The 24770-nt window shown below is 36.2% G+C and overlaps 1 protein-coding gene across 1 annotated transcript in view; it reads left to right on the top strand.

Annotated features, from left to right (window-relative positions):
* LOC139701164 (acid sphingomyelinase-like phosphodiesterase 3b) overlaps positions 1-24770 on the top strand; it is a 1047894-nt gene that overhangs the window by 157136 nt on the left and 865988 nt on the right. The window contains exon 3 of the mRNA XM_071599739.1: positions 10728-10796. The gene's annotated coding sequence lies outside the window, so the exon portion shown is untranslated. The remainder of the gene's footprint in view (positions 1-10727; positions 10797-24770) is intronic.

Raw genomic sequence — 24770 nt, 5'->3', positions numbered from 1 at the left:
ACATATGTATCTTTCTTACGGTTCTTGTTCCCTTTTTTCCATGATTAATATATTTTAAAGGCAAAACCTGGATAAAAACTTAGACATTTAGAAAAAACTCTCATAGAATAACACTATTTAAGCTGTATTTTTCAGTTCTAAATGTCATCTGCCTACCTACATGTCATTAAAAAAATTGTTTCTCAACCTTTTTCTTCCCAACACTCTCCCCTTTAAAAATATCCTTCACATCCAACTTATCTTTCTACCTCTCCAACCAAGTATTGACTTTCTCTAATTTCGGTATGCATCTTTCTCTCATACATTTCAAGTGTTAACATTTCTTAGCATGTGTTCCTTTATGTGAACAGTTTTTCTCCATTCACCTCTATAATACCGTTAGCTGGTACTCCATTGTCATTATTTTGGTACAATTACAATTATTTCATTTGACAACTACAGTTTCACATATCTACATTATGAAGAAACTGGTGTCATTTATATTATATAGAGTGTCATTCATTACAGGTTTATGAAAGTTTTCAATATCCCGCTTTAATATAGCGCTTTAATATTCCAATACAGTGCCCTTCTCCCTCTATTTGATTACAAATGGAGTTGCATAAAAAATGAATTATTATAGGCGTTTGCTTCAAGTCCAAGGAAAATTAATTAATAGCGCTATTCCTAAATCTTTCTAACCATAATGTAACCGATATTTTACCTCCTGTTATCAATCACACTGAACATCTGTATTTAAACTTGTGATTTTATTGTACCCAGGTGGTAGTTTAAATCAATCACTTGGTTTTCTTCACTTTGCTGACGAGAATGGGAATGCAAACCCAGTGAAAGGCCCAAAAGGAATGAGTGTATTCAGTATTTTTGCAAACTCCTCGATATGCTTTCTCTCTCTGGGATCATTGCGAATTCCTAAACTGTATTCTGATACCTATTTTTCATATCTGTCCGCCAATCACTACGCTCTAATCTCACGTCACAACAGGGTATTTCCTGAACGGAAATTTCAACTTCTTCGATTTAATTCATTGCACCGTCTTATTACTGCACCTACTGAATACTTTTCGTTAGTGTGTACCCCTAAAATATAACTAAATTGCCGATTATTAGTACCTAACAGAACCACTAATATCGCTTGGGCTAGCCTTTTAATGATCCCTTATAATGTTTCGTTTACATAAATATAATTATATAATTTAATCCATTAAAATACGAGGGTCATCCGGAAAGTAGTACCCGTTCGTGCCGCATGAAGTGCTGACGACGCGAGTAGCCGCTGGACGAGGTCAGATAGCTTCAGTGGCTTGTCTGCCTTCTCTGAGCCAAGTTGCGTGACGCTAGCATTGCCTGTGTTGTTTCTGTGATTGTTTACAATGTTTAAAAAAATTGAGAACGCCGCCAGTTGTGAAGTGAGGGCAGTGATTAAATTCCTCAATGCAAGAAACGTTCGCCCATGTGATATTCATCGCCAATTAAAGGAGGTGTATGGAGACAATGTAATGGACGAGTCGTCTGTTCGGCGGTGGTGTCGCAACTTCAACATGGGGAGGGGGAACACACACGACGATGAGCGTTCGGGGAGACCGTCTGTCATTACAGACCAACTGGTGAGCTCAGTTGACGAATTCGTGAGGAACGATCGGCGCGTCACAATTAATGACATCTGTGAGCATTTTCCCAATGTTTCTCGAAAAATTGTTCATGAAATTGTTAAACACCATCTGCATTATGCAAAAATTTGTGCAAGATGGGTCCCTCGCGTATCTCAATGAGCTGGCGGCGAAGGACTATGCAGCAGGAATACAGAAACTTGTCACACGTTATGACAAATGCCTTAATTTGCTTGGAGATTATGTTGAGAAGTAGTTTAAAGTATCCTCTTTCAAATAAAATTTTTTATGTTTGTTAATATTTACTTTTGTGTCTTTATTTCACGAACGGGTACTACTTTCCGGACGACCCTCGTACGTATAGTTTGATTGTTATTGAAATTCAATATTTCACAACTAATAAAACTGTGTAGCTTATGTAATGGATCGAATTATGTTTTTTATTGTGTAAGCAGGAGCTCCAAAACTCCACTCAAAAGATTAACACAATACATTAGAAATACACCAATGTTAACTGAAATTATAACCTTCATAGTTCATATGTTAATAATTTTACAAAATTTCACAAGACTTCCGTTGTGTTAGAAATACACACACCAAAATAATAGTGCTTACAGGAACCATGAGCACGTATTCAAGATTTTCTTTTAGCGGCTTATTTCATTTCAGTACGTTATAGAGGAGTTGAACCTCTTCTTAATTCGTTTCCTTCGATTAATTTTGATGCATCATGTTAATTTCGCTAAATTTTATTACTGCAGTACCACAAATGAGAGGCATCCTCATGCTTAAAAATAAAATAAAAGAAAAAACTTTATCGAGCATTGTGAAAAGCAGTGAAATACCTTTGCGAAATATTTTCGTTGGCCTTTCAAAATCCTGGTAACCCCTCATTCAAGGCACCTCTGCATTTTCTTTCTACTTACCATATGGAAAATGGACGAATGCAATTACATCTCACTCCACGCCCACGCTTGTAGTCCATATACGAGTATACAGCCGGGGACACTTCGAAATTCTCCTTGCGTTCACACACCGTTCCACCGGATGCCATACTTTCTCCTCTTGCCATTACCAGCGTCAACTCTCGCCACCCTCTTCCTTGTCCCAAGTAACTTCCCTCGATATTCCCGAGTGTGCCCCGACGCTTCTGACTCTCTTCCGCACGACATGGAGTAATTGACCTTATTCCTCACTGTTTTCCCAAACAACAACAGCCCCAGTGCAACAACGTCAACAATTGCGAAGCCCTCTTTACTAAACCCACCCCCAGTCCATCCCACTTTTCTTCCCCCATCCCACTTTTCTTCTCCTGCGCTTTTGTTTCCATTTTCAAATCCCCCCTCCAGAAAGATATGGAGCAAGAAAGGAGTTTGGCAAGGGAGGAAGTATAACCGGGTCACGAGTCCCTTCCTCGTTGAAGATAGGAATGGATTACGAATAGAAATAAATAATATTTTTCTTCCTCTCGACCCTAACGCCCTCCTCTCCTGCTTCCTATGATCGCAGAGAATACTTTTTTCCCGTTCTTTTGGTCGTTTGGAAAATATTTTCTGCTCTCTCTCCGATTCAACGGTGTAATTATTGCTTTTTTCACTGGAGAATAAAATGACTTGCGCGCCTGAGAAATGTTTCACTGCGGGATTTTTCCACGAAGGGAAATAGTATTAAGGAGGGTGAAAAAAGGAATAATTTCTACAAAGCAATAATGAATGAGGGGAGAGGTATTTCTGCCGATTTAATGGAACCATATGACACTAGTTTAGTTGTTACTCTCTGTTCTCCAGCTGTTAGTTTTCACTCCGAAGCATATCTTAGGGACATTTCTTCTCTTGACTGTTTGACATGTTTGTTTCCGTGTTTTTAGATATTGAATGTTAGATTACATTAAATGGATTTTTTTAAATGCTTTAATGAAGAGCGCCGCCATTGTATTAATTCTCGTTTAACGTTCCTAGCTGCTCGAGTTCCTGCTGCTTGCATTCGATTCATAAGCCTGGTCACTTAGACTATGCCCATACTCCCTGGACCACGGTGGCTATGCGTAAATGATAATTTGAAAATTGCGTCAATACATTTCTAATATCGTTTTAAATCTTTCATCATTAACTGGGCCCTCGAAAGTAGACCTTATCAATCTCTTTTATTTTTTCCGCCTTCCGTTGTTCTATAAAAAAAGGGAATGCAATTGCATAGCTAAGTACTGTGATAACTCATGAAGGTTGCCCATCTGAGATTTCCACATCATGACTTGGAGTCCTCAATCAATTTTTACCTGCAACTACGAGTAAATCAATCATATGCCAATGCGCAGAATATAATTTCTATATAAAATGGAGAAAGCGTTCTTTGCCTGATTTTGTGGCGTGAGAGTATATAATTTATATTTTTCACGTTTATCTCCTCAATATTTTAAAGGGTGTATAAATGCCTCAAAGATGGAATGACGTTTTTGCAAAACATTTAATTCCTCAAAACTGCCATTTCTCCCTGCTTCCCCCTCCGCGTGGAAATAAATTCCGTCCGTCCGACTCTTATCACATTAATCACTAACCAGCCTCCTGAGGAGTAAATGCCGTTCCCTTTTCCGCTCAGTTATTCTTTTTCCAAAGAAATCTCATAGGCTACTTACACTTTGAAAAATTTACAATACTGTATTTTTATTTGATGACTTATGATTGTCTTTTTAAATGGGCGAATGGCCTAGTACCCTTTCCATCCGTATCAAAAATATCTCTGATTATTCAAACGTTAATATGAGACTTTTTCAACACACGGCTTCCCAAAATCAATCCTTCGATAACTGCTCTTGCCAAACAGTAATAGAAGACCTCACAGGATCAGTGGACAGCAATGAAATGAGACCCGTAAGTGACCACATTAATAGTTGCAAGTAGCTTTTGGCAATGGCTATTTGAATACGGCTATGCCAAGCATACTGATTGTCAATAACCATTATTTCTTCCGAACACCAGCGAGGTACAATCTGTTTCGTTGCCATAATCTCCATTCTAAACCTAGTCTCTCTCACTTTCACCTAGAAAATGCTGTTTTTCTTCATTCGGCGGACGCTGCATGGCCGCAGAAACTTATTGTTTGTCCCCTTTTTATTCCATATGAAAATTGTCTATAGCATGCAGCCAGTGATGTAGCTACTCGTTGTTACCGCCTAGAGGGCGTGTTCATTGGTACGTATGAGCACACACATACACAACGAAAAGAGTTTTAATTTAAATTTCAAATTATAATGCTTTTGTCATTTGTTGTAAAAGTTGATTTACGAACCTTTTGTTAACCTTTAAACAAACTATAACTAATATGCTGGAATTTTAACATTAGCTATTGATGTATGTATATGAGTTTTGAAAAACTACATCAATAATATTAAAATACAATTGAACGGGAAATGTTAATACGGATTCAATATTCGTTGACCTACTTTGTTATAATACGGCCATGATTTTGCTTCAAGCTCTCGCAACACATGGGCGGTTTAGCATTACTGAAATGAAAATTAGCCATAATTTATTGCAAAGTCATAAAGGAGTAAAAATTTTAAACTATTATAGGATTCCTGGTCATTTGAATGTAATAAAAAAGTACTTTTTTAGCTAAATATTTGCAAAAAAGGCATATTATCCACGTCATCGGATATAACGGTACCATGAATAATTTTCACGTCATACACATCAAAATTAAAAAAAAAATAGTTACCAATAATCGCCTCATTAACCATTCGGCGTGGATAATTGTTATGAGTAATAATATTTATTCATTTTTGCTATTAGATTTGGAAGTCAGCTGCACTTGATTTCCAAATTGGACGTTCCACATTGTTCATATCGATTATACCATAATTGCATCCGAAAATTGGCTACCTACTTTTTGTCCCTTTAATAAACAAAGAGATCCTAAATTGACCGTAAAGGTTATGCATAATTTATAATTTTCAATCGCCAGAAGAATTCTTAATGGTACCTTGTCTATTCCTATTCTACCTATTTTTCGTTACTAACAGAGAGAATATCCTTTGCTGATGTCTATGAATTCTTTTATGCTAAAGTTTGAAATATATTTGACATCTCTCACGAAAGAGATTAAAACATGAAATATAAATGACGGCAAAAACTGTTTCAGGCTTTACTGTGTGAAAGTTATGCATTACGGATTAAGAGATAAAGATTTGGTTAATTACAGATTTTGAACTTCTTTTTCTAGGGTTAGACACTTAATGTCATGTCAATTAGATTAGGCGTGATGGGGTGGAACTGCTCCATAATAAAAGAGACAAAGACTTTATCAATTTTCCAATAAAAAACTGCAAGTTAGTTGGTGGAAAATTTTAACAGTCCCCGTCTCTGTTACTTAGTATCATCTTCAGATAGAGTACCAATTTATAGCGAATATTTACTTCTAAGTATCATGAGAACTTTCTTTCGCTTGAGCTACATTATTTTTTATTCATTTCTTTCTTGCTTTTTCTTGCCTTCTTGCTTTATAGTAGGCCTACTTTTAGCCTTTCTCTACTCCTCTTACCTAAAGTTGTCCCTTCATCACCACCTCCAGCTGACCACTATATTACTACCATGCTTCACCCATTTTCTCTGACTATTTCCGATTTTCTCAGCAGCTTTCTATCTTCGCCTACTCTATTGTAAACCTCAGCGTTTAATATATTGACCGTGCCAGCCACCATTAGGATATGTGAAAACAAATGAATCCAAGACAAGCTAGGTACATTACTAAAGTTAAGTTGTTTACAATTTTCGGTAATGAGAAACATGTCGAAAAAATGTCATTTAATGTAGGTTATGTTACCTTCATTTAACTACATTAACGTGAAATACTTCCATATACATACGAAATTAGCTGCTAGTAAGCTTGTAACTTAAACAATAAAAAGCCTAAGATAAAAAATGGCAATATACTGGGGAGTTTAAAAATTATTTTTCTTACATATTGCGGTCGCTTACAGTTATTTTGATCCCTTATTCTAGTTGGATCTATGGCTGATTTGAAGACAGTCTGATAATAAGTAATTCCACGGAAGCGACAATTGGAATATTTCCACACAGGTATTTATTGTGTAAATATATTCTTATACATTTATACAAGAATGGCTATTATTAATTTAGAGTTATACATTTACCATTAATAGCACGGAAATACGGATACCAGCAAACAGCGTTGCAAAAATATTTTCAATTTACGTAAACCGCCGAACATTTAACACCTAAAAATACGTACTACAATACTATTTGCTTCTTTCCTTCTCTTATACATGCATATTATAAACAGATTAATAATATTACTCTATACCCTAGCAGAGGTTTCTTACCCGTCGGCTAAGTTAAGGATAATGTATGTTCATTTGAAAACGAATACGATTATGTGTCCACAAACTTTTCAGTCAATATACGAGGGTCATCCGGAAAGTAGTACCCGTTCGTGAAATAAAGACACAAAAGTAAATATTAACAAACATAAAAAATTTTATTTGAAAGAGGATACTTTAAACTACTTCTCAACATAATCTCCAAGCAAATTAAGGCATTTGTCATAACGTGTGACAAGTTTCTGTATTCCTGCTGCATAGTCCTTCGCCGCCAGCTCATTGAGATACGCGAGGGACCCATCTTGCACAAATTTTTGCATAATGCAGATGGTGTTTAACAATTTCATGAACAATTGTTCGAGAAACATTGGGAAAATGCTCACAGATGTCATCAATTGTGACGCGCCGATCGTTCCTCACGAATTCGTCAACTGAGCTCACCAGTTGGTCTGTAATGACAGACGGTCTTCCCGAACGCTCATCGTCGTGTGTGTTCCCCCTCCCCATGTTGAAGTTGCGACACCACCGCCGAACAGACGACTCGTCCATTACATTGTCTCCATACACCTCCTTTAATTGGCGATGAATATCACATGGGCGAACGTTTCTTGCATTGAGGAATTTAATCACTGCCCTCACTTCACAACTGGCGGCGTTCTCAATTTTTTTAAACATTGTAAACAATCACAGAAACAACACAGGCAATGCTAGCGTCACGCAACTTGGCTCAGAGAAGGCAGACAAGCCACTGAAGCTATCTGACCTCGTCCAGCGGCTACTCGCGTCGTCAGCACTTCATGCGGCACGAACGGGTACTACTTTCCGGATGACCCTCGTAGTCACATGTGATTTTAGAATTCAAGGTCAAGTAAAATGTGCATTATTGGACCTTGAACTTTAAATTATAAAGTAAAATTAAAGCGTATATTTTAGCGATCCTCTCCATATTTGACTAGGTATTTAAGGGCCACAGCTAGCGCTGGAGTATGAGTTTCACTATAAGGGTAATGGATTCATAATGCCTTATGATAGTACTTTATTTTTTCACGACTCAACAAGATGATATCAGAACACACTCTGCACTCCGCGGACTAAATCTGGCATTCATGGACATATTCTCAAGTCCTGGAACAATTATGAAATTATTTAATGCACCCAAGCAGCGCAATTCATTGCACGAACGAGCGTCTCTCAAATTTCATCTCCCAGTCTCCAGGCCTTCACGCCGCTCCTCCTCAAACCCCTCCCAGCCCGTCAAACACCTCAAGTGTACCTCTGGAACTCTCTCTATCTTCTCTCACTCCTTCCTTTTTGCTCCGCTTCAAAGTTTCGCACTCGATAGAGCTCGCTGCCAATTCATCACCGCTCTTTTCGCCGGCGTCCGCGCACACTCTTGCAACATCTATTCAACCCCATCCACCTTCCCAGGGAGCGGATTACTTAAGCCTGCCTCTCACCTTTCTCTTTCTCTCTCTCACCCTTCGCCCGCCGTGATATTCCGTTGCCTTCCTCCACACTGCAGTTGAAGTTCACCCTGCAGGTTTCCCCTCGAACCCGACGTCAACGCCACCTCACGACATGGTTCCACTTTTCCCAACCCCCAAACTCTCACCCCCGCTTTTTTATCCACCCGTTACACGCCTCATAAAACACGGCCTCCCGCACACACGCTCGCACTCACCTTATCTTCCTTCTCAGTCCCTCCACTTTAGGAGGGCCAGGGAGTCGCGAGAACCGCCACTACGAGGAAGTGCAATCATTTCCGAAAACTTCGTATCGTTTACATGAGAGCTTCCACCTTGATGTCACAAAATCTGAAAATAAAAAAAAAACTTTATTCTAATGTGACGTAAAAAGCATGTGGCCATAATGTACAAAGTTTTTGAAAGATATCTCGGCAAAACGATTCAGTCATTTATATGACGCCCCTTCACAGCCTTAATCGCAACAAATTATACATTTAAAAATTATGATTATCTGAAAACGTTTTCCAAAAGCATTAGAGGCTATCCAACTTAAAGGCACCAGACATAAAACATATGTATTAGGGGTGCATTTTTAATAACATGAAAAAATGTTTGGAATTGGTATTGTGGAAAACCATTTGAAAACCCTGAATTATTTCTCGATGAAATTGTTCGCTATGGGCTGTATGAAATGTTAGTAGTTAGTTAAATTACTTAGTTTTTGAAGTTTTTGACTGGAAACATGGAATGCACTGCATGGTTAAATTGGTGGGTATTTGGCGCGGTCGATAAGAACTGTACCTTTAGAGCAGGGTTTTTGCTGTCCTATTGGCATTTAATTTTCCTTTCGTGTGATAAAAGGCTTTTGACCCATGCCAGTCGTTACTTGGTTGACAAGGCTGATATTTCGCATTTCCGACCGCCAAGTCCAATCTTTTAAACCTCCACTAGGGTGTCAAGCCAAGGGTCATGAAAATAACATTTGAGATTAGGTTAAGACGCGTAAAAATTACTTCATGCCCTCAAGTCTTCTAAAAAAATTGCATAAAATATGGCTTAAATTGGTGGATAGCCTTGAGATTGTATTGGTAAAAGTAAATATTCTATAGTCCTAATCCATATCTTGATTTTTCCTTCTATTAAAAACCACCGTAAGTTTTATGAAAATCAAGGCTTTGAAACTTTCACCATTTACTGTTTACATCACAAGTTTTCTCATCCGCTTTGAAAAATTAAAATCAAACTATTCGCTGATTTCCCAGTATTCAGTCTGACGCATTTTTATTCGTCACTTCCCCTACTTTACTAGGTGTAATGTAAACTTAGACGTATAAATTATGCAGTTTTCATCCCCGTTACTCCCTTCCTTTTTCTTAAGATTCTACTCCAGTCAAAACCATTTTACACTACTACATATGTTGGCTATACTGGGAGTGAATACTTGTACTAATGTAAATAAGTTTTATAATTAAATTTTTTCAGCATACGATTACAACATCAAGTCAATGAAATATCACATTTAATCCCTGGTTGGTGTACATAGGGTACATTCTTCTCGAAATTTTGAAAGTAAATAGATTGAATAATATCAAAATATACCTTTGTGAATCCACATGATAAATAAGCTTAAATGCGACCTAGGTTTCATTGAGGTGCAAGTCCTAAAGATGCCGCACTGCAGTGCAACCTGGGTCGCATTTAAGTTAATTTTTCTTGTGGATTTAGAAATTTTTATTTTGACATTTTTCATCAGGAAACAATACCAAAACTCTACACCAGAAACAATTAATTATAGCCATTAGAGTGGTAATGGTTTCTAAGGAATACTGGTATGACAAATGTTGACAAATATACGGTCTCCAATAGGTTTTCATTTTTACTTTAACTACATATATTGTGCAGATACAATTCCTCTAATAAAATAAACCCATGTAAAACTTTCATAAAAATGAATTTTCAGTAGGATCATTCCTATATTTTAAAGCGATATTTAATTTCGCGATATTTTATGTTTTTGATGAGCAGTTTAACTCATGAACTTTAATCATTTGATTGCTTTTTAAGGGAAAAATAAAATAGTGCATTCTGTTCAATTAAAATTTTGACTGAACTATATAAGACATTGATTTAGATTGATTCAGATTGCCACCTGATGCCGAAATCTATTACTATAGAAAAAAAATCATTATTTATACGAGTGTTTTTCCCTTAAATACACTTTAAAATAATAAACACTCTCTTAATATTTTGAAAAGCAACTATTGGTTGTTATATGTATAAACAAATATTAATCAATAAAATTCTTTTGCTTTTCAGGGCGAAGGAATCGAAACTTTTGTCTCCTTGCCGGCCAACTCACGAAGAATTTCGACAGTCTACAATAAGGTTCGTATGCTTTAACTAATAAATAATCTGACGTATAGTCATGCATGTCTTTGAAGAAAATAAAAGAATTGTATAAGATAAATTCATAATTCTGAAAAGAATACCGTTACTTTCCCAATCAGTTGAATTCCTACTTAAGTGATGAGTATATTTTATATGTCCTTGGAATAAAAACTATAGCATAAAACATAAGTCAATCTTTTAATCCGGTGTATGTTATAGCATGGTAAAATACATTTTAAAGGGATTATTGAGAAAATTAAATATTAGTCGGCACGATTGGAATTTGAGGAAAACACCCAAGTAAGTTATAAACGAATAAATGGGAAGAAATGAATGAAGAAGTAGTCCGTTATTTATTTGTGACCCTAAGTTAAATATCAAAAATGTAGATGCTTTTGGTTCAAAATAAGCAGCAGATCCTTTGTGATCAATATGGAGATAACTTACAAATATGTCATTAGAGATAAAAATACTTACTACACTCTCGACATATAATCTAGTAAACATTACGAATGTAAATGCATGAATTTAAGGCGGTAGAGTCACTGGAAAACGCCGTTTCTCACGTAATAAGTTCATACCACGCCCAAGAAGAAATTTCGTATCGTATATTGCACACCGAAAATCTTCACGGAGTCACAATGTAATATCTCCGTATGCATTTCGGCCCGTAGCTATCCGTAGCGATGTGCGACGTGACAGCCTGTAGTTCTGTGAGACCTTGGAAAATTCACAAGTGAAGGGCGGGAAGCGGTGGGACCATAGGATTTTTTAAAGAGACGCCGAAGTGGCTGGGCGGCCTAAGAGAAGAGACGGTGGGGGCGGGGCAGGGGTACAAAAACAAGATTCCTGGAACTATAGGAACGTGAGTTGGTTTAATCGCGACGTTAGAGTTGGTTTATTGAGCACGTAATTGCTTGGTCGGGGTGGCAACCGGAAGGGATGAGGAACCTGGTCTTTTGAGGACTATGATTCAGGCCAAGAAAGCAAGGGAGATGTGAATTTTTTTATTTTCCTCAGGGTAAAAAGAAAAGGAATTTCCTCTTCTAGGCTTTTAATCTCCTAATGCCTCGCCGAAACTAGCCGCATATTTAAACTGCCAGCCGCGACGTTCGGCGTTAGTTTCACATTTGCGTTGAATACGTATTATGGACGAGTGAGAGGATTATTGAAGCATTCTAGTATATTAAAGAAAATGTGGGCATAAAGAATAATTGATCCTATGCCTCTCACTAGATGTTTTAGAAATTTTTACGTTTTAAAAAATGGATTAAAAACTGTAATTTTAAAATCCCGCCCTGGTAAAACCTTGTGAGTGACATTATGCCGAGGTTTGGCAGATATTTTAAAAAACAGTGTATTAGGACGAGATGATAAAACTGATTCAAAGTTAGAAAATACTGGAAATATTTGCTAAGCATGCCTTATTTGTTATATAGAATAAATCTTGTGTTGGAATGAAGTACGTTGCATGAGGAATTGAAGAGCAGTTTAATATTTCCCAGGGTGCGTCTTGTCAGAGGACGCTATGAAATACATGGGTGTTGATTTTGTGTCCATCCAAAACTCAGCAGTCTACAACCATTAGTAACGTAAAATTTGAATGATTTGGAACGTAAGCCTTCGAAAAAGAATCTCACGGTGGGCTACTTTCATAACAAAGAACTAACCTATAGCAAAACCGATTATTATTTGAAACAATTATGGCTAAGTCTACCATAATAATCGGCATAAAAAATCAATTTAAATTTAATTCCGCCAATTACTATAATCAAAATGAAGTTAGTCATTATTTAATAAAAATTTATAATACATGTATGCAGTAGAATCAGGTGAGAAAGTCTTATTATGGACTAAGAAAAGTTTATGTAAATAGTATGTATGATTTATATTTATTCTTAAAATTAATTCAACCATTAACATATTTTTCATTTCATATGAACAGACTTGAGATTCTCTCACATGTATGCCAGAATCGTAATAACATGACGGTAAGTTTTTCTGGCAATGCTAATTATCATAATCACGCTTGATTACCTGTTTTCTCTTACCTCTTAGGCTTTCGTAATTCGAACACATTAACGTCATTGCTTCATAAATCTAATTCCTGTTTTCAGATCATGGATTTAAATTAATGTCGCGATCATTTTACTGTTTCCATCCAAGCTATTAAAAAAGCAAATATCAGCATGGGGCGAATTCAATAATTACTTTAAATTGATGTAATTCGAAGCGGCTACATCCTCCTTTATGGAGGTTTAACCTTTTGTTAAAACTCACCTTTTTACTTACTGAGGACATGATTCACGTATCTCTTTTTGCCTCAGAGAACCTAGAAAGAAATACCCCTCCAAATATAATACTCCCTGTTCTCTCTAAGTTGGATGATTAAAAAAGAAAAAAAAGACAACCATGTACACAAGGCTTTTCCGAAATAATAGCCTACCTCTTCCCCTGTTCCTTTCCGGCATTAATCATACCGACCGGATCGAGCAACGTGCCTCCCCCGCCTGGTTGTCGACATATCGTCGCACTAAATCTTCAAGAATTCCTCGCGTGAAGAGAGAGAGAGAGAGAGAGAGAGAGAGAGAGAGAGAGCTAAAGGATTTTTATTTGCCGTTCGCAAAGGAGGGGAAGAGGGAAAGGGAGATTTGAGGAAGGGTCTTTAAAGTCCCTAAAGCGTTCGCCGACGCCAGCGACGCTCTCATCCACATTCGATCCATGATACCCAATCGGCTCCCTGAAACACACTCCGGTGCACGCGACGTCGCAATGGTGGTCTGTCGTCACAATGATGACATTTCCTTCGTTTTATTCCTCACGTTAAATTACCGTATGCTCACTTACTATGGATGTTATATCAGACTGAGAGGAAGAAGATTTGTACTCTCTGGGGATAAAGACATGTCTATGGGATGGAATGGGGCTCCGAGCGGAGAAATAAAGAAAAATGAATCTCACGCTTAATTTTTTTAGGAAATTCATCAAAAACTCGCGGAAATTTCAAATTCTGATGCTTGATTCCGAATGAAATAATCAAATTTTTGCAGTTGCTACCAGTTAAATAGCCGCAACTATGGAAGACTCTTACATGATAATAGTTTATTTGGTGTATCACTCAAATGATCCAGATTGATCAGGTTTGTTAAATATTATTTGGAAAAAAGCATTAGAGTAGAAAACCTGGATAATATAAGTATAGACTGTAAGTTTATATTATGTAATAATTAAATAACAAAAGAACAGGAATGATTTGAAGCGACTAAGGATTACTTTTATAGAAGTATAATAGCAACACATTATTATTTTTATAACCTAATTTACTGACTACACAAACCTGTGCTCCGCATTAAAATGAAATACTACGTCAGTCAAAATAAGTTTTAGATGTATCCAGGGAATGAGTATTAATGCAGGTACACTACTAAACCTATTTACAAGTGACACTAAGTATAGAGAATCCCATATTAAAATGACATATATATCAGTTATAAATAATATATCTCCCAGCATGTGGTTTAAAGTGATTAATATCGTTCCTTCAATATTGATTCCCTCAATATTGGTCACCCAGTATTCTCCGTTTAGTTACAGTCATCAAAATTATATAGTTTCTCCGAAACACATTACATTTTAGCATTGAAAAGTAAGATACTACTCGCAATTCGATTTATATGAATTACAACTAACTGATGACTGTCACAGTATTCAATTTACTTCACTTAGAAGTTTCGATGGCAAGCAAAATCGCTTTCGATATAAAATTTGTCATTAATGTTTTGTTGTATATTATATTATGTGTCTGTCATTAGCTCTGTTTTCTTTTCAAATGCTCTTTTACCGATCAATCCAATTCTTTACCTATCTCTCTAATTATTTCAATTATTGTAATGTGAACCTTTGATTTATTTTTAAAAATGTATGGATATTTGTAGTAGTGGGTACTTACTCGCCACCTCGCACGGTGGTAACTTTTGCTGGATATGTCGGTCATTCGCTCTGAAAGCTACAGCTGAAACCAGTACTACCGCAGCTTTTTGTGGAGCATAAAAGGGTCAGAAGGTCATCTAAATAGTTGCCGAAGACCTCAGACATCCCAAAATTTCCTCAAATGAATTGCGTCTTGCATTTCCTCGGGTGGCCTAAATCTCGTTCCGCCTCTTAGAATGCATTATTTCACTTTTAATGACCACATTTATGAACTTAATGAGGTACAGAGTGTTATTTATGTCTAAATGGGCTGAAATTAGACTCAGACCTACACAAGCAAAGGATTAACTGAGTAAACCATTCGGAAATGATCATCGAGACACCACGAAAATTACTATACATAGGATGGAAACTAGGAAAAAAGGAACTGGGATCAGGGAGGGTGAAATATTAGGAGACGACGAAAAGTTTCTCCTTCTTCTTTGATACATACATAAAGTCTTTTGGTGTAATACACATCATTATATAAAACTCGTTTACAAAGGGGTTTTCCCTCATCAAAGAGGTCTCAAACGTGGAGATTTAAAAGCTGTTTTCATGAATAGGTGCCACAAACTCTGAATATTAAAGGAATATTTATGCTTTGGCTTCTTAGCAAAGTCTAGTAACACGGTGGAGAAAATATACTAGGCTAGTTAGATGATACCAAGGAATTTTTAGAGAGCTTTATCGCTACCTGTTCCACTGGAATTCATGGATTGTTTTCAAGATACCCAATCATTTATTAACCTTCTGGGTATAATTTTACATTTGCTGGAGTGAGACATCAAAATTTTGAGATGAAAAAAGTCTCCTCGAAAATGTATGGCAAAATCCAATAATGTATAACTTTGAATAACGCTATCATAAACATATTGTTCTTCAATCTGTTTTCGTCTAGAAACACCACCAAGTTTTATCAAAGGGTGGACATAAAAAAGTTAGTAATTTTGCGTCCTTTTTTGGAAAATATAAAAAAATTCATAGACGAATTGTGCAGAATAATAAATAAACAGTGATTTAGATAAAAAATTAAAAAAAATAAACTCCAAGATTAACTTATTCTGAAAAAAGTACAAAATTATCAGCTAAAAATCATTAAGCTCTTGGGAAGCAGTGAAAGTTTGCTCAAAAATCAGATAAACCTGAAAGTTGTAGGTCATTTCTCCTAGAGGTTATTTTATATACACTATATATATGTGTATCGAGAGAAGACTGAACGAGAAAAGAAAGTAAAATAAAGATACTAGTTGTCAACAAAAGTAGCACACAAAATATTGTTGCTAAAAAGCTTAATTTTTACCTGAAGGTTGCATGTAGAACTTAACCAGAACCTAGGCCTCCAAATTACAACTCACAATTTTCCGAATTGGACTTAGGTGAGTCGGATATTAGTGAGAAATGGTAAATCGTAAAAAATAATTTAAAAGGACTAAATATAACTTAACGTTTATCTAAAAATTTAACGGAACGCATATGCAAATTAAATGAAGTGTAATTATTCTATAATAGGATAACCTATTTTAAGCGTCAAATGCGTATTTCATTAATGTTTCTCCAAATATTTTTTACCCCCCTTATCCTACCTCCGTCCCCTCCTCGACCCTATCACATATTTCCTCTTTCCCTCCCACAAGCTCTCAGAGAAAAAGTCTTACCCACGAACCCCCTATCCCATTCGTAACAATTTCAGCCCACCACCTGTCCCTAAGACAACCCATAAAAGAAACATACGGAGGTGCCTTCCAGTGGTTTACTGCGACCGCAAAGCAGCGGTAGGGTGACTGGAGGAAAGGGGCAAGGGTTAAAACGTACTGGAAGAAGAGGGCGTGGTATTGCGCGCCACAGCATGGGAAGAAAGTTAGGTAGGAGGCCAAGGGTGAGAGATCGAAATTTTTAAAATATTTCTTCCACTTTTTTGTGATATGGCTGGATGAATTGAAGTTATCTAAGTGTAGTCGTTAAGAAAATGTGTTCCAAGTGAGTAGATTTATAAAGAAGAGGAGTGGAAAGAAATTGAAACTGCCAAGGGTAGCAGCACCATGAATTCTACCACAAGATTCTATGTAGATCAGCTGTATGAATATAGTTAGAATATAAGTTTCTGGAACTACTGGACTGCTAAATGGCATCGCAATCTGTTAGAAATATCGCTTGGTTCGGGTGTCGATTTAACATTAATATCTGATTATAGGTGGCTATCCAAAACAAAATTAATTTGCGAGTGCGATATAATTTCTGGTGGCAGAGAGATGGTCATTGGTGGTCACTAAAATGGAATAAATAAAATTCTCTGATTTATGGTTTTGTATAATATTTAACAAACATGTGGATATCAAGTGGTGATTTTGGACACAGTTTGCCTACTTTTGATTGAAAGAGTGTGCTCTTCATTATTTATATTTTTCAATCATTCAACTATTTTGGCTGTAGACTCGAGCGAAAGCTATAGATGACGTAAAGGGATGCCACTCCTCAGGGAAGTTCTCCCGTAAACTCTGCTGCATCAGAAACTTTTTGTAATGCGTGCTATTAAAATTACAACTGCGAATGAAGGAGGTATTATAGAAGACTGACATTCAGCGGAAAAACTCATGCAGTGCTTTTTGAGGGAAAACAGAATTTATTCATGCACTTTTCGCACGCTTATTGATTTAAGTATCGAGCTTGATTTAAAAAAATTGCGAATATACAATACCAATGTAAACATCATTTATTAAGAGTAACAATATGTAATAAATATAGTAATACGTGTATGTATAATTCGATTTATGCATCCAATAATTGTAGTAATTTAAACTAAAAGTTTATATCCAGTATCATAAAAAATGATCTATCAGTCCATTTAGAAGCTTTGAAAAGGAAAAAATATTTTAATCAGATACGGAAGTACCTCAAATTACTGTAACAATAATGATTCTCATTAATGAATATCCTTTCTCACCTATAGGAATAATAATATCTAATACAGGATTAACTGAGTAAAAATTACACAAAACTTGTTAATTGTGCGTAAGAGATATTGCCAAAAATTTTCTTTCATATTTTTTGTTTTCTTTATTAAAAATTCTTTTGTACTTTTAATTTTACTATTTATTTTCTAGTAGTTTTCAATCTATAATGAACGTCCACTTTATTGTTTATTATTCAATGCCCCTAACATTCATTTCTTTTTGCCTTCCTCGAAGTTTTGCCAACGAATCATTACATCACAAAAAAATTGTCGGTTTGTCTTTTTTTGCTCATTTCTCTCCATATTTCCATGACATATAAATCGTGGTTTTCTTTTTCTCCAAAGGTAAGTATATTTAAAGATGCGATTCGGATATTTTAGCGTCACAGTAAACTTTCTAATGTTTAAAAATCTATGTTTGTACCTGTATTTCTCCACCTCTCTCTTTTCTCTCACTCCGTTTGAAATACATATTACACGAAAAAAGAAAATTTGACCTTGTACTTAAAGTCCAACAACCCGTACAAAATCATTGTTAGCATTATCGCACTAACGACAATATTTCTCTTTCTGATCCTTCACCATGATTTTTCACTCTTCTGTGTACCTTTCCGTCTTGGATGGAAATGAAGAGGACATCACCACTGAGGGATCCGCTTTAAGGTCCGCCCCTGATCTTTCGACGCGGCTTATCGGGGCCAATCGGAGTCCCACGGCGTTCGTTTATCGGAAAAATCGGCACCCGCGCATCCGGTGTTCCGAATCTCATCAAAACCACGGCCCTGGCTGATAAAACAGGAACGCGTTTTTGTGTTCCCCCTCATTTTTTATTCGTAATTTCGTTTTCTTTTCAATTTTTTCCCGCTACGTTTTTCCACGATCCCCTGCGTTTTGATTGACCGTTACAAATTCAATGTTTTCCAAATTTTGTTTCGCGTCAGCAAAGGAAACCGCTGTCGCTGGATGTTTCAATTTCAAGCTTCTCTTATTTTCGATACGGCGGCGAAGCGTCGGAAAAATTTCCACCCCGTGTGAACTTGGGAGACCGAGCCAAGTAAAAAGGAGTTCAATCGCCTTTCGATGGCGTTTTTAGCAAGCAGGTTTTATAAATCAGTTTATTCTAAATTAATTATTACATGAAAAACATTATCTTATCACATTTATAAAAGTTTGGTGACACAGTTATCAATTTTTATTGAGTTACGAGTACATTATACGTATATCTTAGCATCAAACTTTCAATGGCCCGCAATTTTAAGCATGCAAGCAATAACAATTACTTTAGCTAGTTATGTGTTATCTTTTGATATATAATTCGTTTGAAGAAAAATGAATCCACTTCTTTTCAGGCCACTTTCACTTAGTTTCCATTCTAAAACATTATACTAATAATACATAATATTGCTCACCCGCTTTGCTTCATATCAAAAATGTATGACTCCATTATATTTAAGCAGAAAATTGTTAAAATATATGTAAAAGATATTTTTTTAGAGATTTAGTGATGAACAGAAATTTAAGGTAATATAATCGTCGAAAACTGAATGTCAAATGTAAATTGTATTTACAGATACTAATAAGTAGATCCAGATGAAATTTGTTATGATACGAGTATCTTCCCAAGGACACTACCTTAAACATTAGCCCCACCCATCGCAAAAATGATGCCAATAACTAATTAGGAAAAAAATTAAAATCTTTAAAAAATGGAAACAAACACGTGAAAACTAACAAAGTAAATGTATTCATGTGTAGATTTTTTATAAGAAAATGAAAATTCGAAGAAATAGACTGTTCTTCAAATTAGAGAACTAATTTTTTTTACAGCGATAATTTTTAATTCTACCAACGGGAATAAATTTTAATGTGTGCTTCTTATATTGAAACAATTTATTGGAATCACTTTAGGAATATTTTTCATTGTTTGCTAGATTTAGACAATTTTTAAAGTTATATTTAGGCGGCAATTTTTTTCATGATGAGATATAAGATAAAGCAGAACACTTAATTTGTCAAACCATATACCTAAAGAAAAGCATGTAGGGGTTGAAAATAACACAAGTTTTTTTACAAATTCAGCCAAAAACAATATGGTTATTGGGTTCTCATATTGTCACAAGAGTGTAAAATAATAATTTTTGAAATTATATGCACTCTACAGTTCAAACTTGTAAAAGAGGAAAAATTTGTTCTCCCGATAATAAAATAAGACATTGCAAGTCGTCTTGAAATATATTCAATCGAGGAATGCTAGAAAGAGATGGGATCACATTTATTATTAAGATTTGAATAAATTGTCATTGGAGAATTAGAATACCGAATTTCGTAGTTAGTGTGTAGCTTTCCGCCATTGAAGGGAAGATTTTGGGTTCAAATATGATTGAGGGTACGGGTAACTCTCCGGTAAACTCAGATTGCGTGGTTGGCCGGGTACCAGATCATCATGGAAAAAGGTAAGTAGCGAAATTAAAGGAATACCCTCGCACTCCGTGGGGTATGAATTTGAAAGACAGGATTAATTCGTTATTCAGCTTTTAACTGTACCAATCTCAAGTACGGTCTGGATGTCAACCATTTTCTGTTGAGCTTCTTTTTTAATGTTATCAATTTGATTATTTAACGTTTTAAATTGAAATAATCTATTTATGAACTAATTTTCACATTCATATAAATTAATGAGCTCGAGGTGAATAGTTAGTGATAAACGCAAAATTATCCTTGTTTGATAACCTAGCGTTCATGTTATAACGTTTGGAGCATCTTGTGTTTAAAAGTGAGGGACATTAGTAAGATCAGCCTACCTCCTGCGATACAGATCAGAAATGGAAAAAGCAATGCTGTGGTCCTGTTCATCTTATCTATTATTGCGGGTATCCAATTCCGAGTTATCGAGTAATATAGAGATCTAAATAACTGGATATTCAAATACGGACATCCAGATCGTATTTACAGTCTTACCATCATCCTTTTACTCCCTTCCTTGCGGTCTTGTTGTCCCTTTTCCATATACTAACCGCACAAAACGTGACCTTCTCCTTATGGGCAGAAACGAGTGGATGGCCTTTCACCTCCTCAAAAACGCACCCCAACCAAGATCGACTCTCCTTTCCCTCTCCTTCTCCCCGTGTTCATCCCTCCCTCTCTCTCCTCCTGCTATCTACCTCTCCCGCCTTTAGGATTAGGCTTGCACCGTCTTCCAAGACGCCCTTTACACGGAGCAATCAATTGGGTTCGACCGGAGGAATAAAGGGAAGAGGGTTGGGAGGTGGACCCTGGGTTTAATGCGCCTAGCTCCCCCGTATACAAGAAGAGGTGAAGCCGTGAGTGGGAAGGGAAGGCTTCCTTATTTTTTTATTCATTCTTTTTTATTTCATTTCCTTCAAAAACCCCTTTGCTCTACCCTTCCACCCTCCAACAAACCCTTCTTCCCTCATTCGGTCTGGGAAATGCCAACGGGGGTGGTCCAGGTAGCGTGTAATGGAAAGAACGTAAAGGACATTAAAGAAGAGGAGTGTTGAGGGGGTGGTTTCGACGGAGGTGGGGTTTGGACGTGGAGTCAGGGGCTGTGGGAGAAGGATAGGTTTGAACGCAGGGAGAGAGGGGGGTGGCGTAGGTTGTGGAGTGGTGATTAGGGGGGCTAATGGGGTCGTTGGCTTGCCTTTTTTTTACTCTCTTGTTCTCACCATCCCCTGAGGGAGGTACGCATTCGAGTTTGACCGTGCGACTCGAGCTCCTGATATTTTGTGCGTGATATTTTTTCATTCTTTTCTTCTCGTCTCACGGGAGAGTTTTCGCAACATAGTGCACTTTTCAAATCGCGGGTGAATACAAAATAAGGAGAAAGAGGTTTCCAAATGGCTAAAAATGGTAGATACTTTGCCATATACTTTAAGCGGTAATTTAATCTCACAGATAATAAAAACAGTTAACGATTAATTACATTAATTATGAAAAAAAATGTCTACTTCATCCTTTACTGAAAATCATGTCAAATACAGGTACCTGTAGCTGCAAGGAAACAAAGATATGATTGCACTGCATTATTTTATATACTGAGCTTCATAGTGATAGGCTCTAATTTTAAGACTTTGGGTGTATGAAGTGTCGAAATTCCATGTCTCCATGGGCTACAACCTTGCCGTGGTCATCCATCCTTGTTTATTTCAAGCGTGCGATAAATTTTATCGCAATTTGTGTACAAGACAAAAAATGTTAAAAACAAATATGTGTGAACCAAACTTGAGGGAATCATTCAATCGATTAAGTTTTTATTAGGACAAGCTAAGTACTACTGAGAGCTTGGATTATATCAAAAGGTGGTAGGTTATTCTTATAATATGTTACTGGCGCCAGTAATGGCTTTGCTGGAACTGGACTGTAATGGCAATTGGGGCCTCTCCTCGCAGATATAAGTCTATAAAATGAATCTCCTACATCTACACTGACCTTGAGGCATGTATGTCATCCAATATATTTTTTCAAATACTAAATTAACCATTCTATGGATTTTTACATATGCATATGCAAGCGCAACGATAATACTTGAATGCAAACATTCAGTTTTTGCAATGAATTGGGGAAATAACATAATTTTTTTATGCTTAATAGGAATTATTAAAAATAAGCGGGGCAATTCTAATAAATTAAATTTGTTTGGGCAGAAATACGCATATTCTAAAAAACCTAAATTAATTTATTTTGCGGCAAAACAATTACATAACTCTCTTGATAGTACTGACATTTTAAAAAATTGATGACATCTTCTTTGTCAAGCCTCCAGTGAAAATGTTTCAAGTAATGCGTGAAAAATGAATATAACTAAAAGAGATCGATTAGGAGTACTTTCCTTCGACGTTGAAATAAATTTCATATTTTGATGAATACCTTAGAACTCATGTTTATATGTATGTATTTGTGTGTGTGTATATATATATATATATTTTAAACATATACATATACATCCGTATATTATGATTTTAAATGCTTCTGTAAAGCGGTAAATCGTAAATTCACCGCTTTAGATTATAGCAAGCAAGTAGTTTTGTAAATACACCTGGCACTAAACAAGACAGGAATGGTATAAAAAACTTTTGGAAGGTTACATCTTTGTAACTCAGGCTCAATTGCTGTACGTGTGGGTTTTTGCAGTCTAGTGTTTCAATTTTTACTTTGCCCTTAAGGAAAGGGTATTTTAGAGAACCACATACTGCTACCACATTTGTTATTACTTATTCCATGCGGTAATGCCTAACTACGAGTGATTCACAGGTTATTCCCAATCAGGAATATATCCTTAATCATTTTACATATATAGTCGTGGTTCTGGTGAATGGAAAACTGTGTTAAATAAAAACGAGCTCTGTTGCGTTTATTTCATCAAATACATTTGAGGAAGCATTAAGAGAGAATGTTAACATAGTAAAAAACGCGATACAAAGAATTTTTGAAGACTCGACTGTTGTTTTCTCTGGAAAGGACAAAACAAGAGTGTGAAATTTAGAGACACCCGCATGTTTTATTGGACTTATTTTTGTATTATGACTTAACCTCTATCTGTAACTTGCATTTAGGAAAGAATTGTTGTGTTCTATGAAGTACCGCGTTGCGAGGGAGACCCCACTAATTTTGGTACAAAACGACATATTAAAGTATAATGCACAGTTCGGAAAATTTGGGAAAAATGAAAAATGCGTAGTTTATGACTGTACAAGTGGGTGCTGGTGTACATTAAAGTGTACTGCATTATATAAGATATCCCATCTCTCCCGATTGCGAGGAATAGAAGTCTGAGCCAAATAAAAAAAGTTGCCACGACAAGAAAGATCAATAATTTAAAGAGGAAGGAAATCCGTAAAATACTTTAATTTCAATTTAAATCAGGAAAAGTAGGGTAAAATAAGTAAATATACTTTTAAAATGGCATCGGTTAAGCTATCTAGAGTTTTTGCAATTAAAAATATTTTGATATAGAATTTTAAAGGTGAAGCTATGCAGCTAAATTCCTCCCTCATAAATGTCCGTCTCCCCCTGAATTAGTCAGTAAAAACTATTCCTCCCACGTTAACCTAAACCTTTAAGTAGTTCCCCGTGATTATAATCTCCCCACGCTGTCTTATTAGATTTCAATTGCCTTAATTCCCTATCTATCTCACGATCAACTATGCCTGGAGCTATGATATTCAGCTTAAGTCATATTCTGTTTCCAAAATTTGTCGTTCGAATGTCTTCACCATATGGTTTCTCAATAACATTTATAAGTTCAACCCATCATCTATCTTTCTCATATTTTCTGTCTGTCTGTAGTCCATTGTACTCCTGCCCTTTTCTGCCCTTGCTTTTCCTACGGTTTCGCTCGTGGATTTAAGTATCCCTTTTTATATAAGCTACTATTCCTCTTCAATTGTACCCATCTCATTTTCCACGCTCAGTATTTTATTTACAACCTGCTGAACCTCCTTTCTTGTCGTTCCTGTTTGTGTAAATCGTAGTCCCGTACCTTAACTGCCATCTCCTCCGCTTCTAGTCTCGTTCCGGTGTCCAATCACCGCCAAATGTTTCATTCAAAGAACAATCATTAATTCTAATGCTTCGTATATCTTGTCGACTTTCTCCTCTGTATGATTGCCTGGTGGCGTGTAAACCTGAACAATGGCCAAGTTTGCTACTTTTAGCAAGTGTTAATAGAAGTAAACCTTCATCTAATGAAAATCTTACTTCCTGAAATTTGAAAAAAATTAGAAGTGATCAAGGTTTAAGTGAACATTTGATTCATAAATACACTTAAATTATGTAAAAATGAAAACATTCGGTTAAAAATGTACCTGAAAATATTTAATTAATCATTTGAATATTCATTTTTTTAGGAAAATTATTTGGGTGAGAAAGACTAATAAGTTATCAGATCCTATTCTTTATCACAACCCCTCAATATATTTTACCCCCGAGATGAAAATCCTCCTATATACTCACTGCTCTCTTTCTTCTTGCCAGACTTAACAACCACGCTGCCAACCAAATCCTCTCCACGCGCCTTTTCCTGCGTCACCAAC

This window comes from Hetaerina americana, unplaced genomic scaffold (genome assembly GCF_022747635.1).
Source record: "Hetaerina americana unplaced genomic scaffold, ioHetAmer1.1.p SCAF_11, whole genome shotgun sequence".
NCBI classification, from domain to species: domain Eukaryota; kingdom Metazoa; phylum Arthropoda; class Insecta; order Odonata; family Calopterygidae; genus Hetaerina; species Hetaerina americana.
The sequence above is the reverse complement of the archived record's forward strand: the minus strand, read 5'-3'. Positions and strand labels throughout refer to the sequence as shown.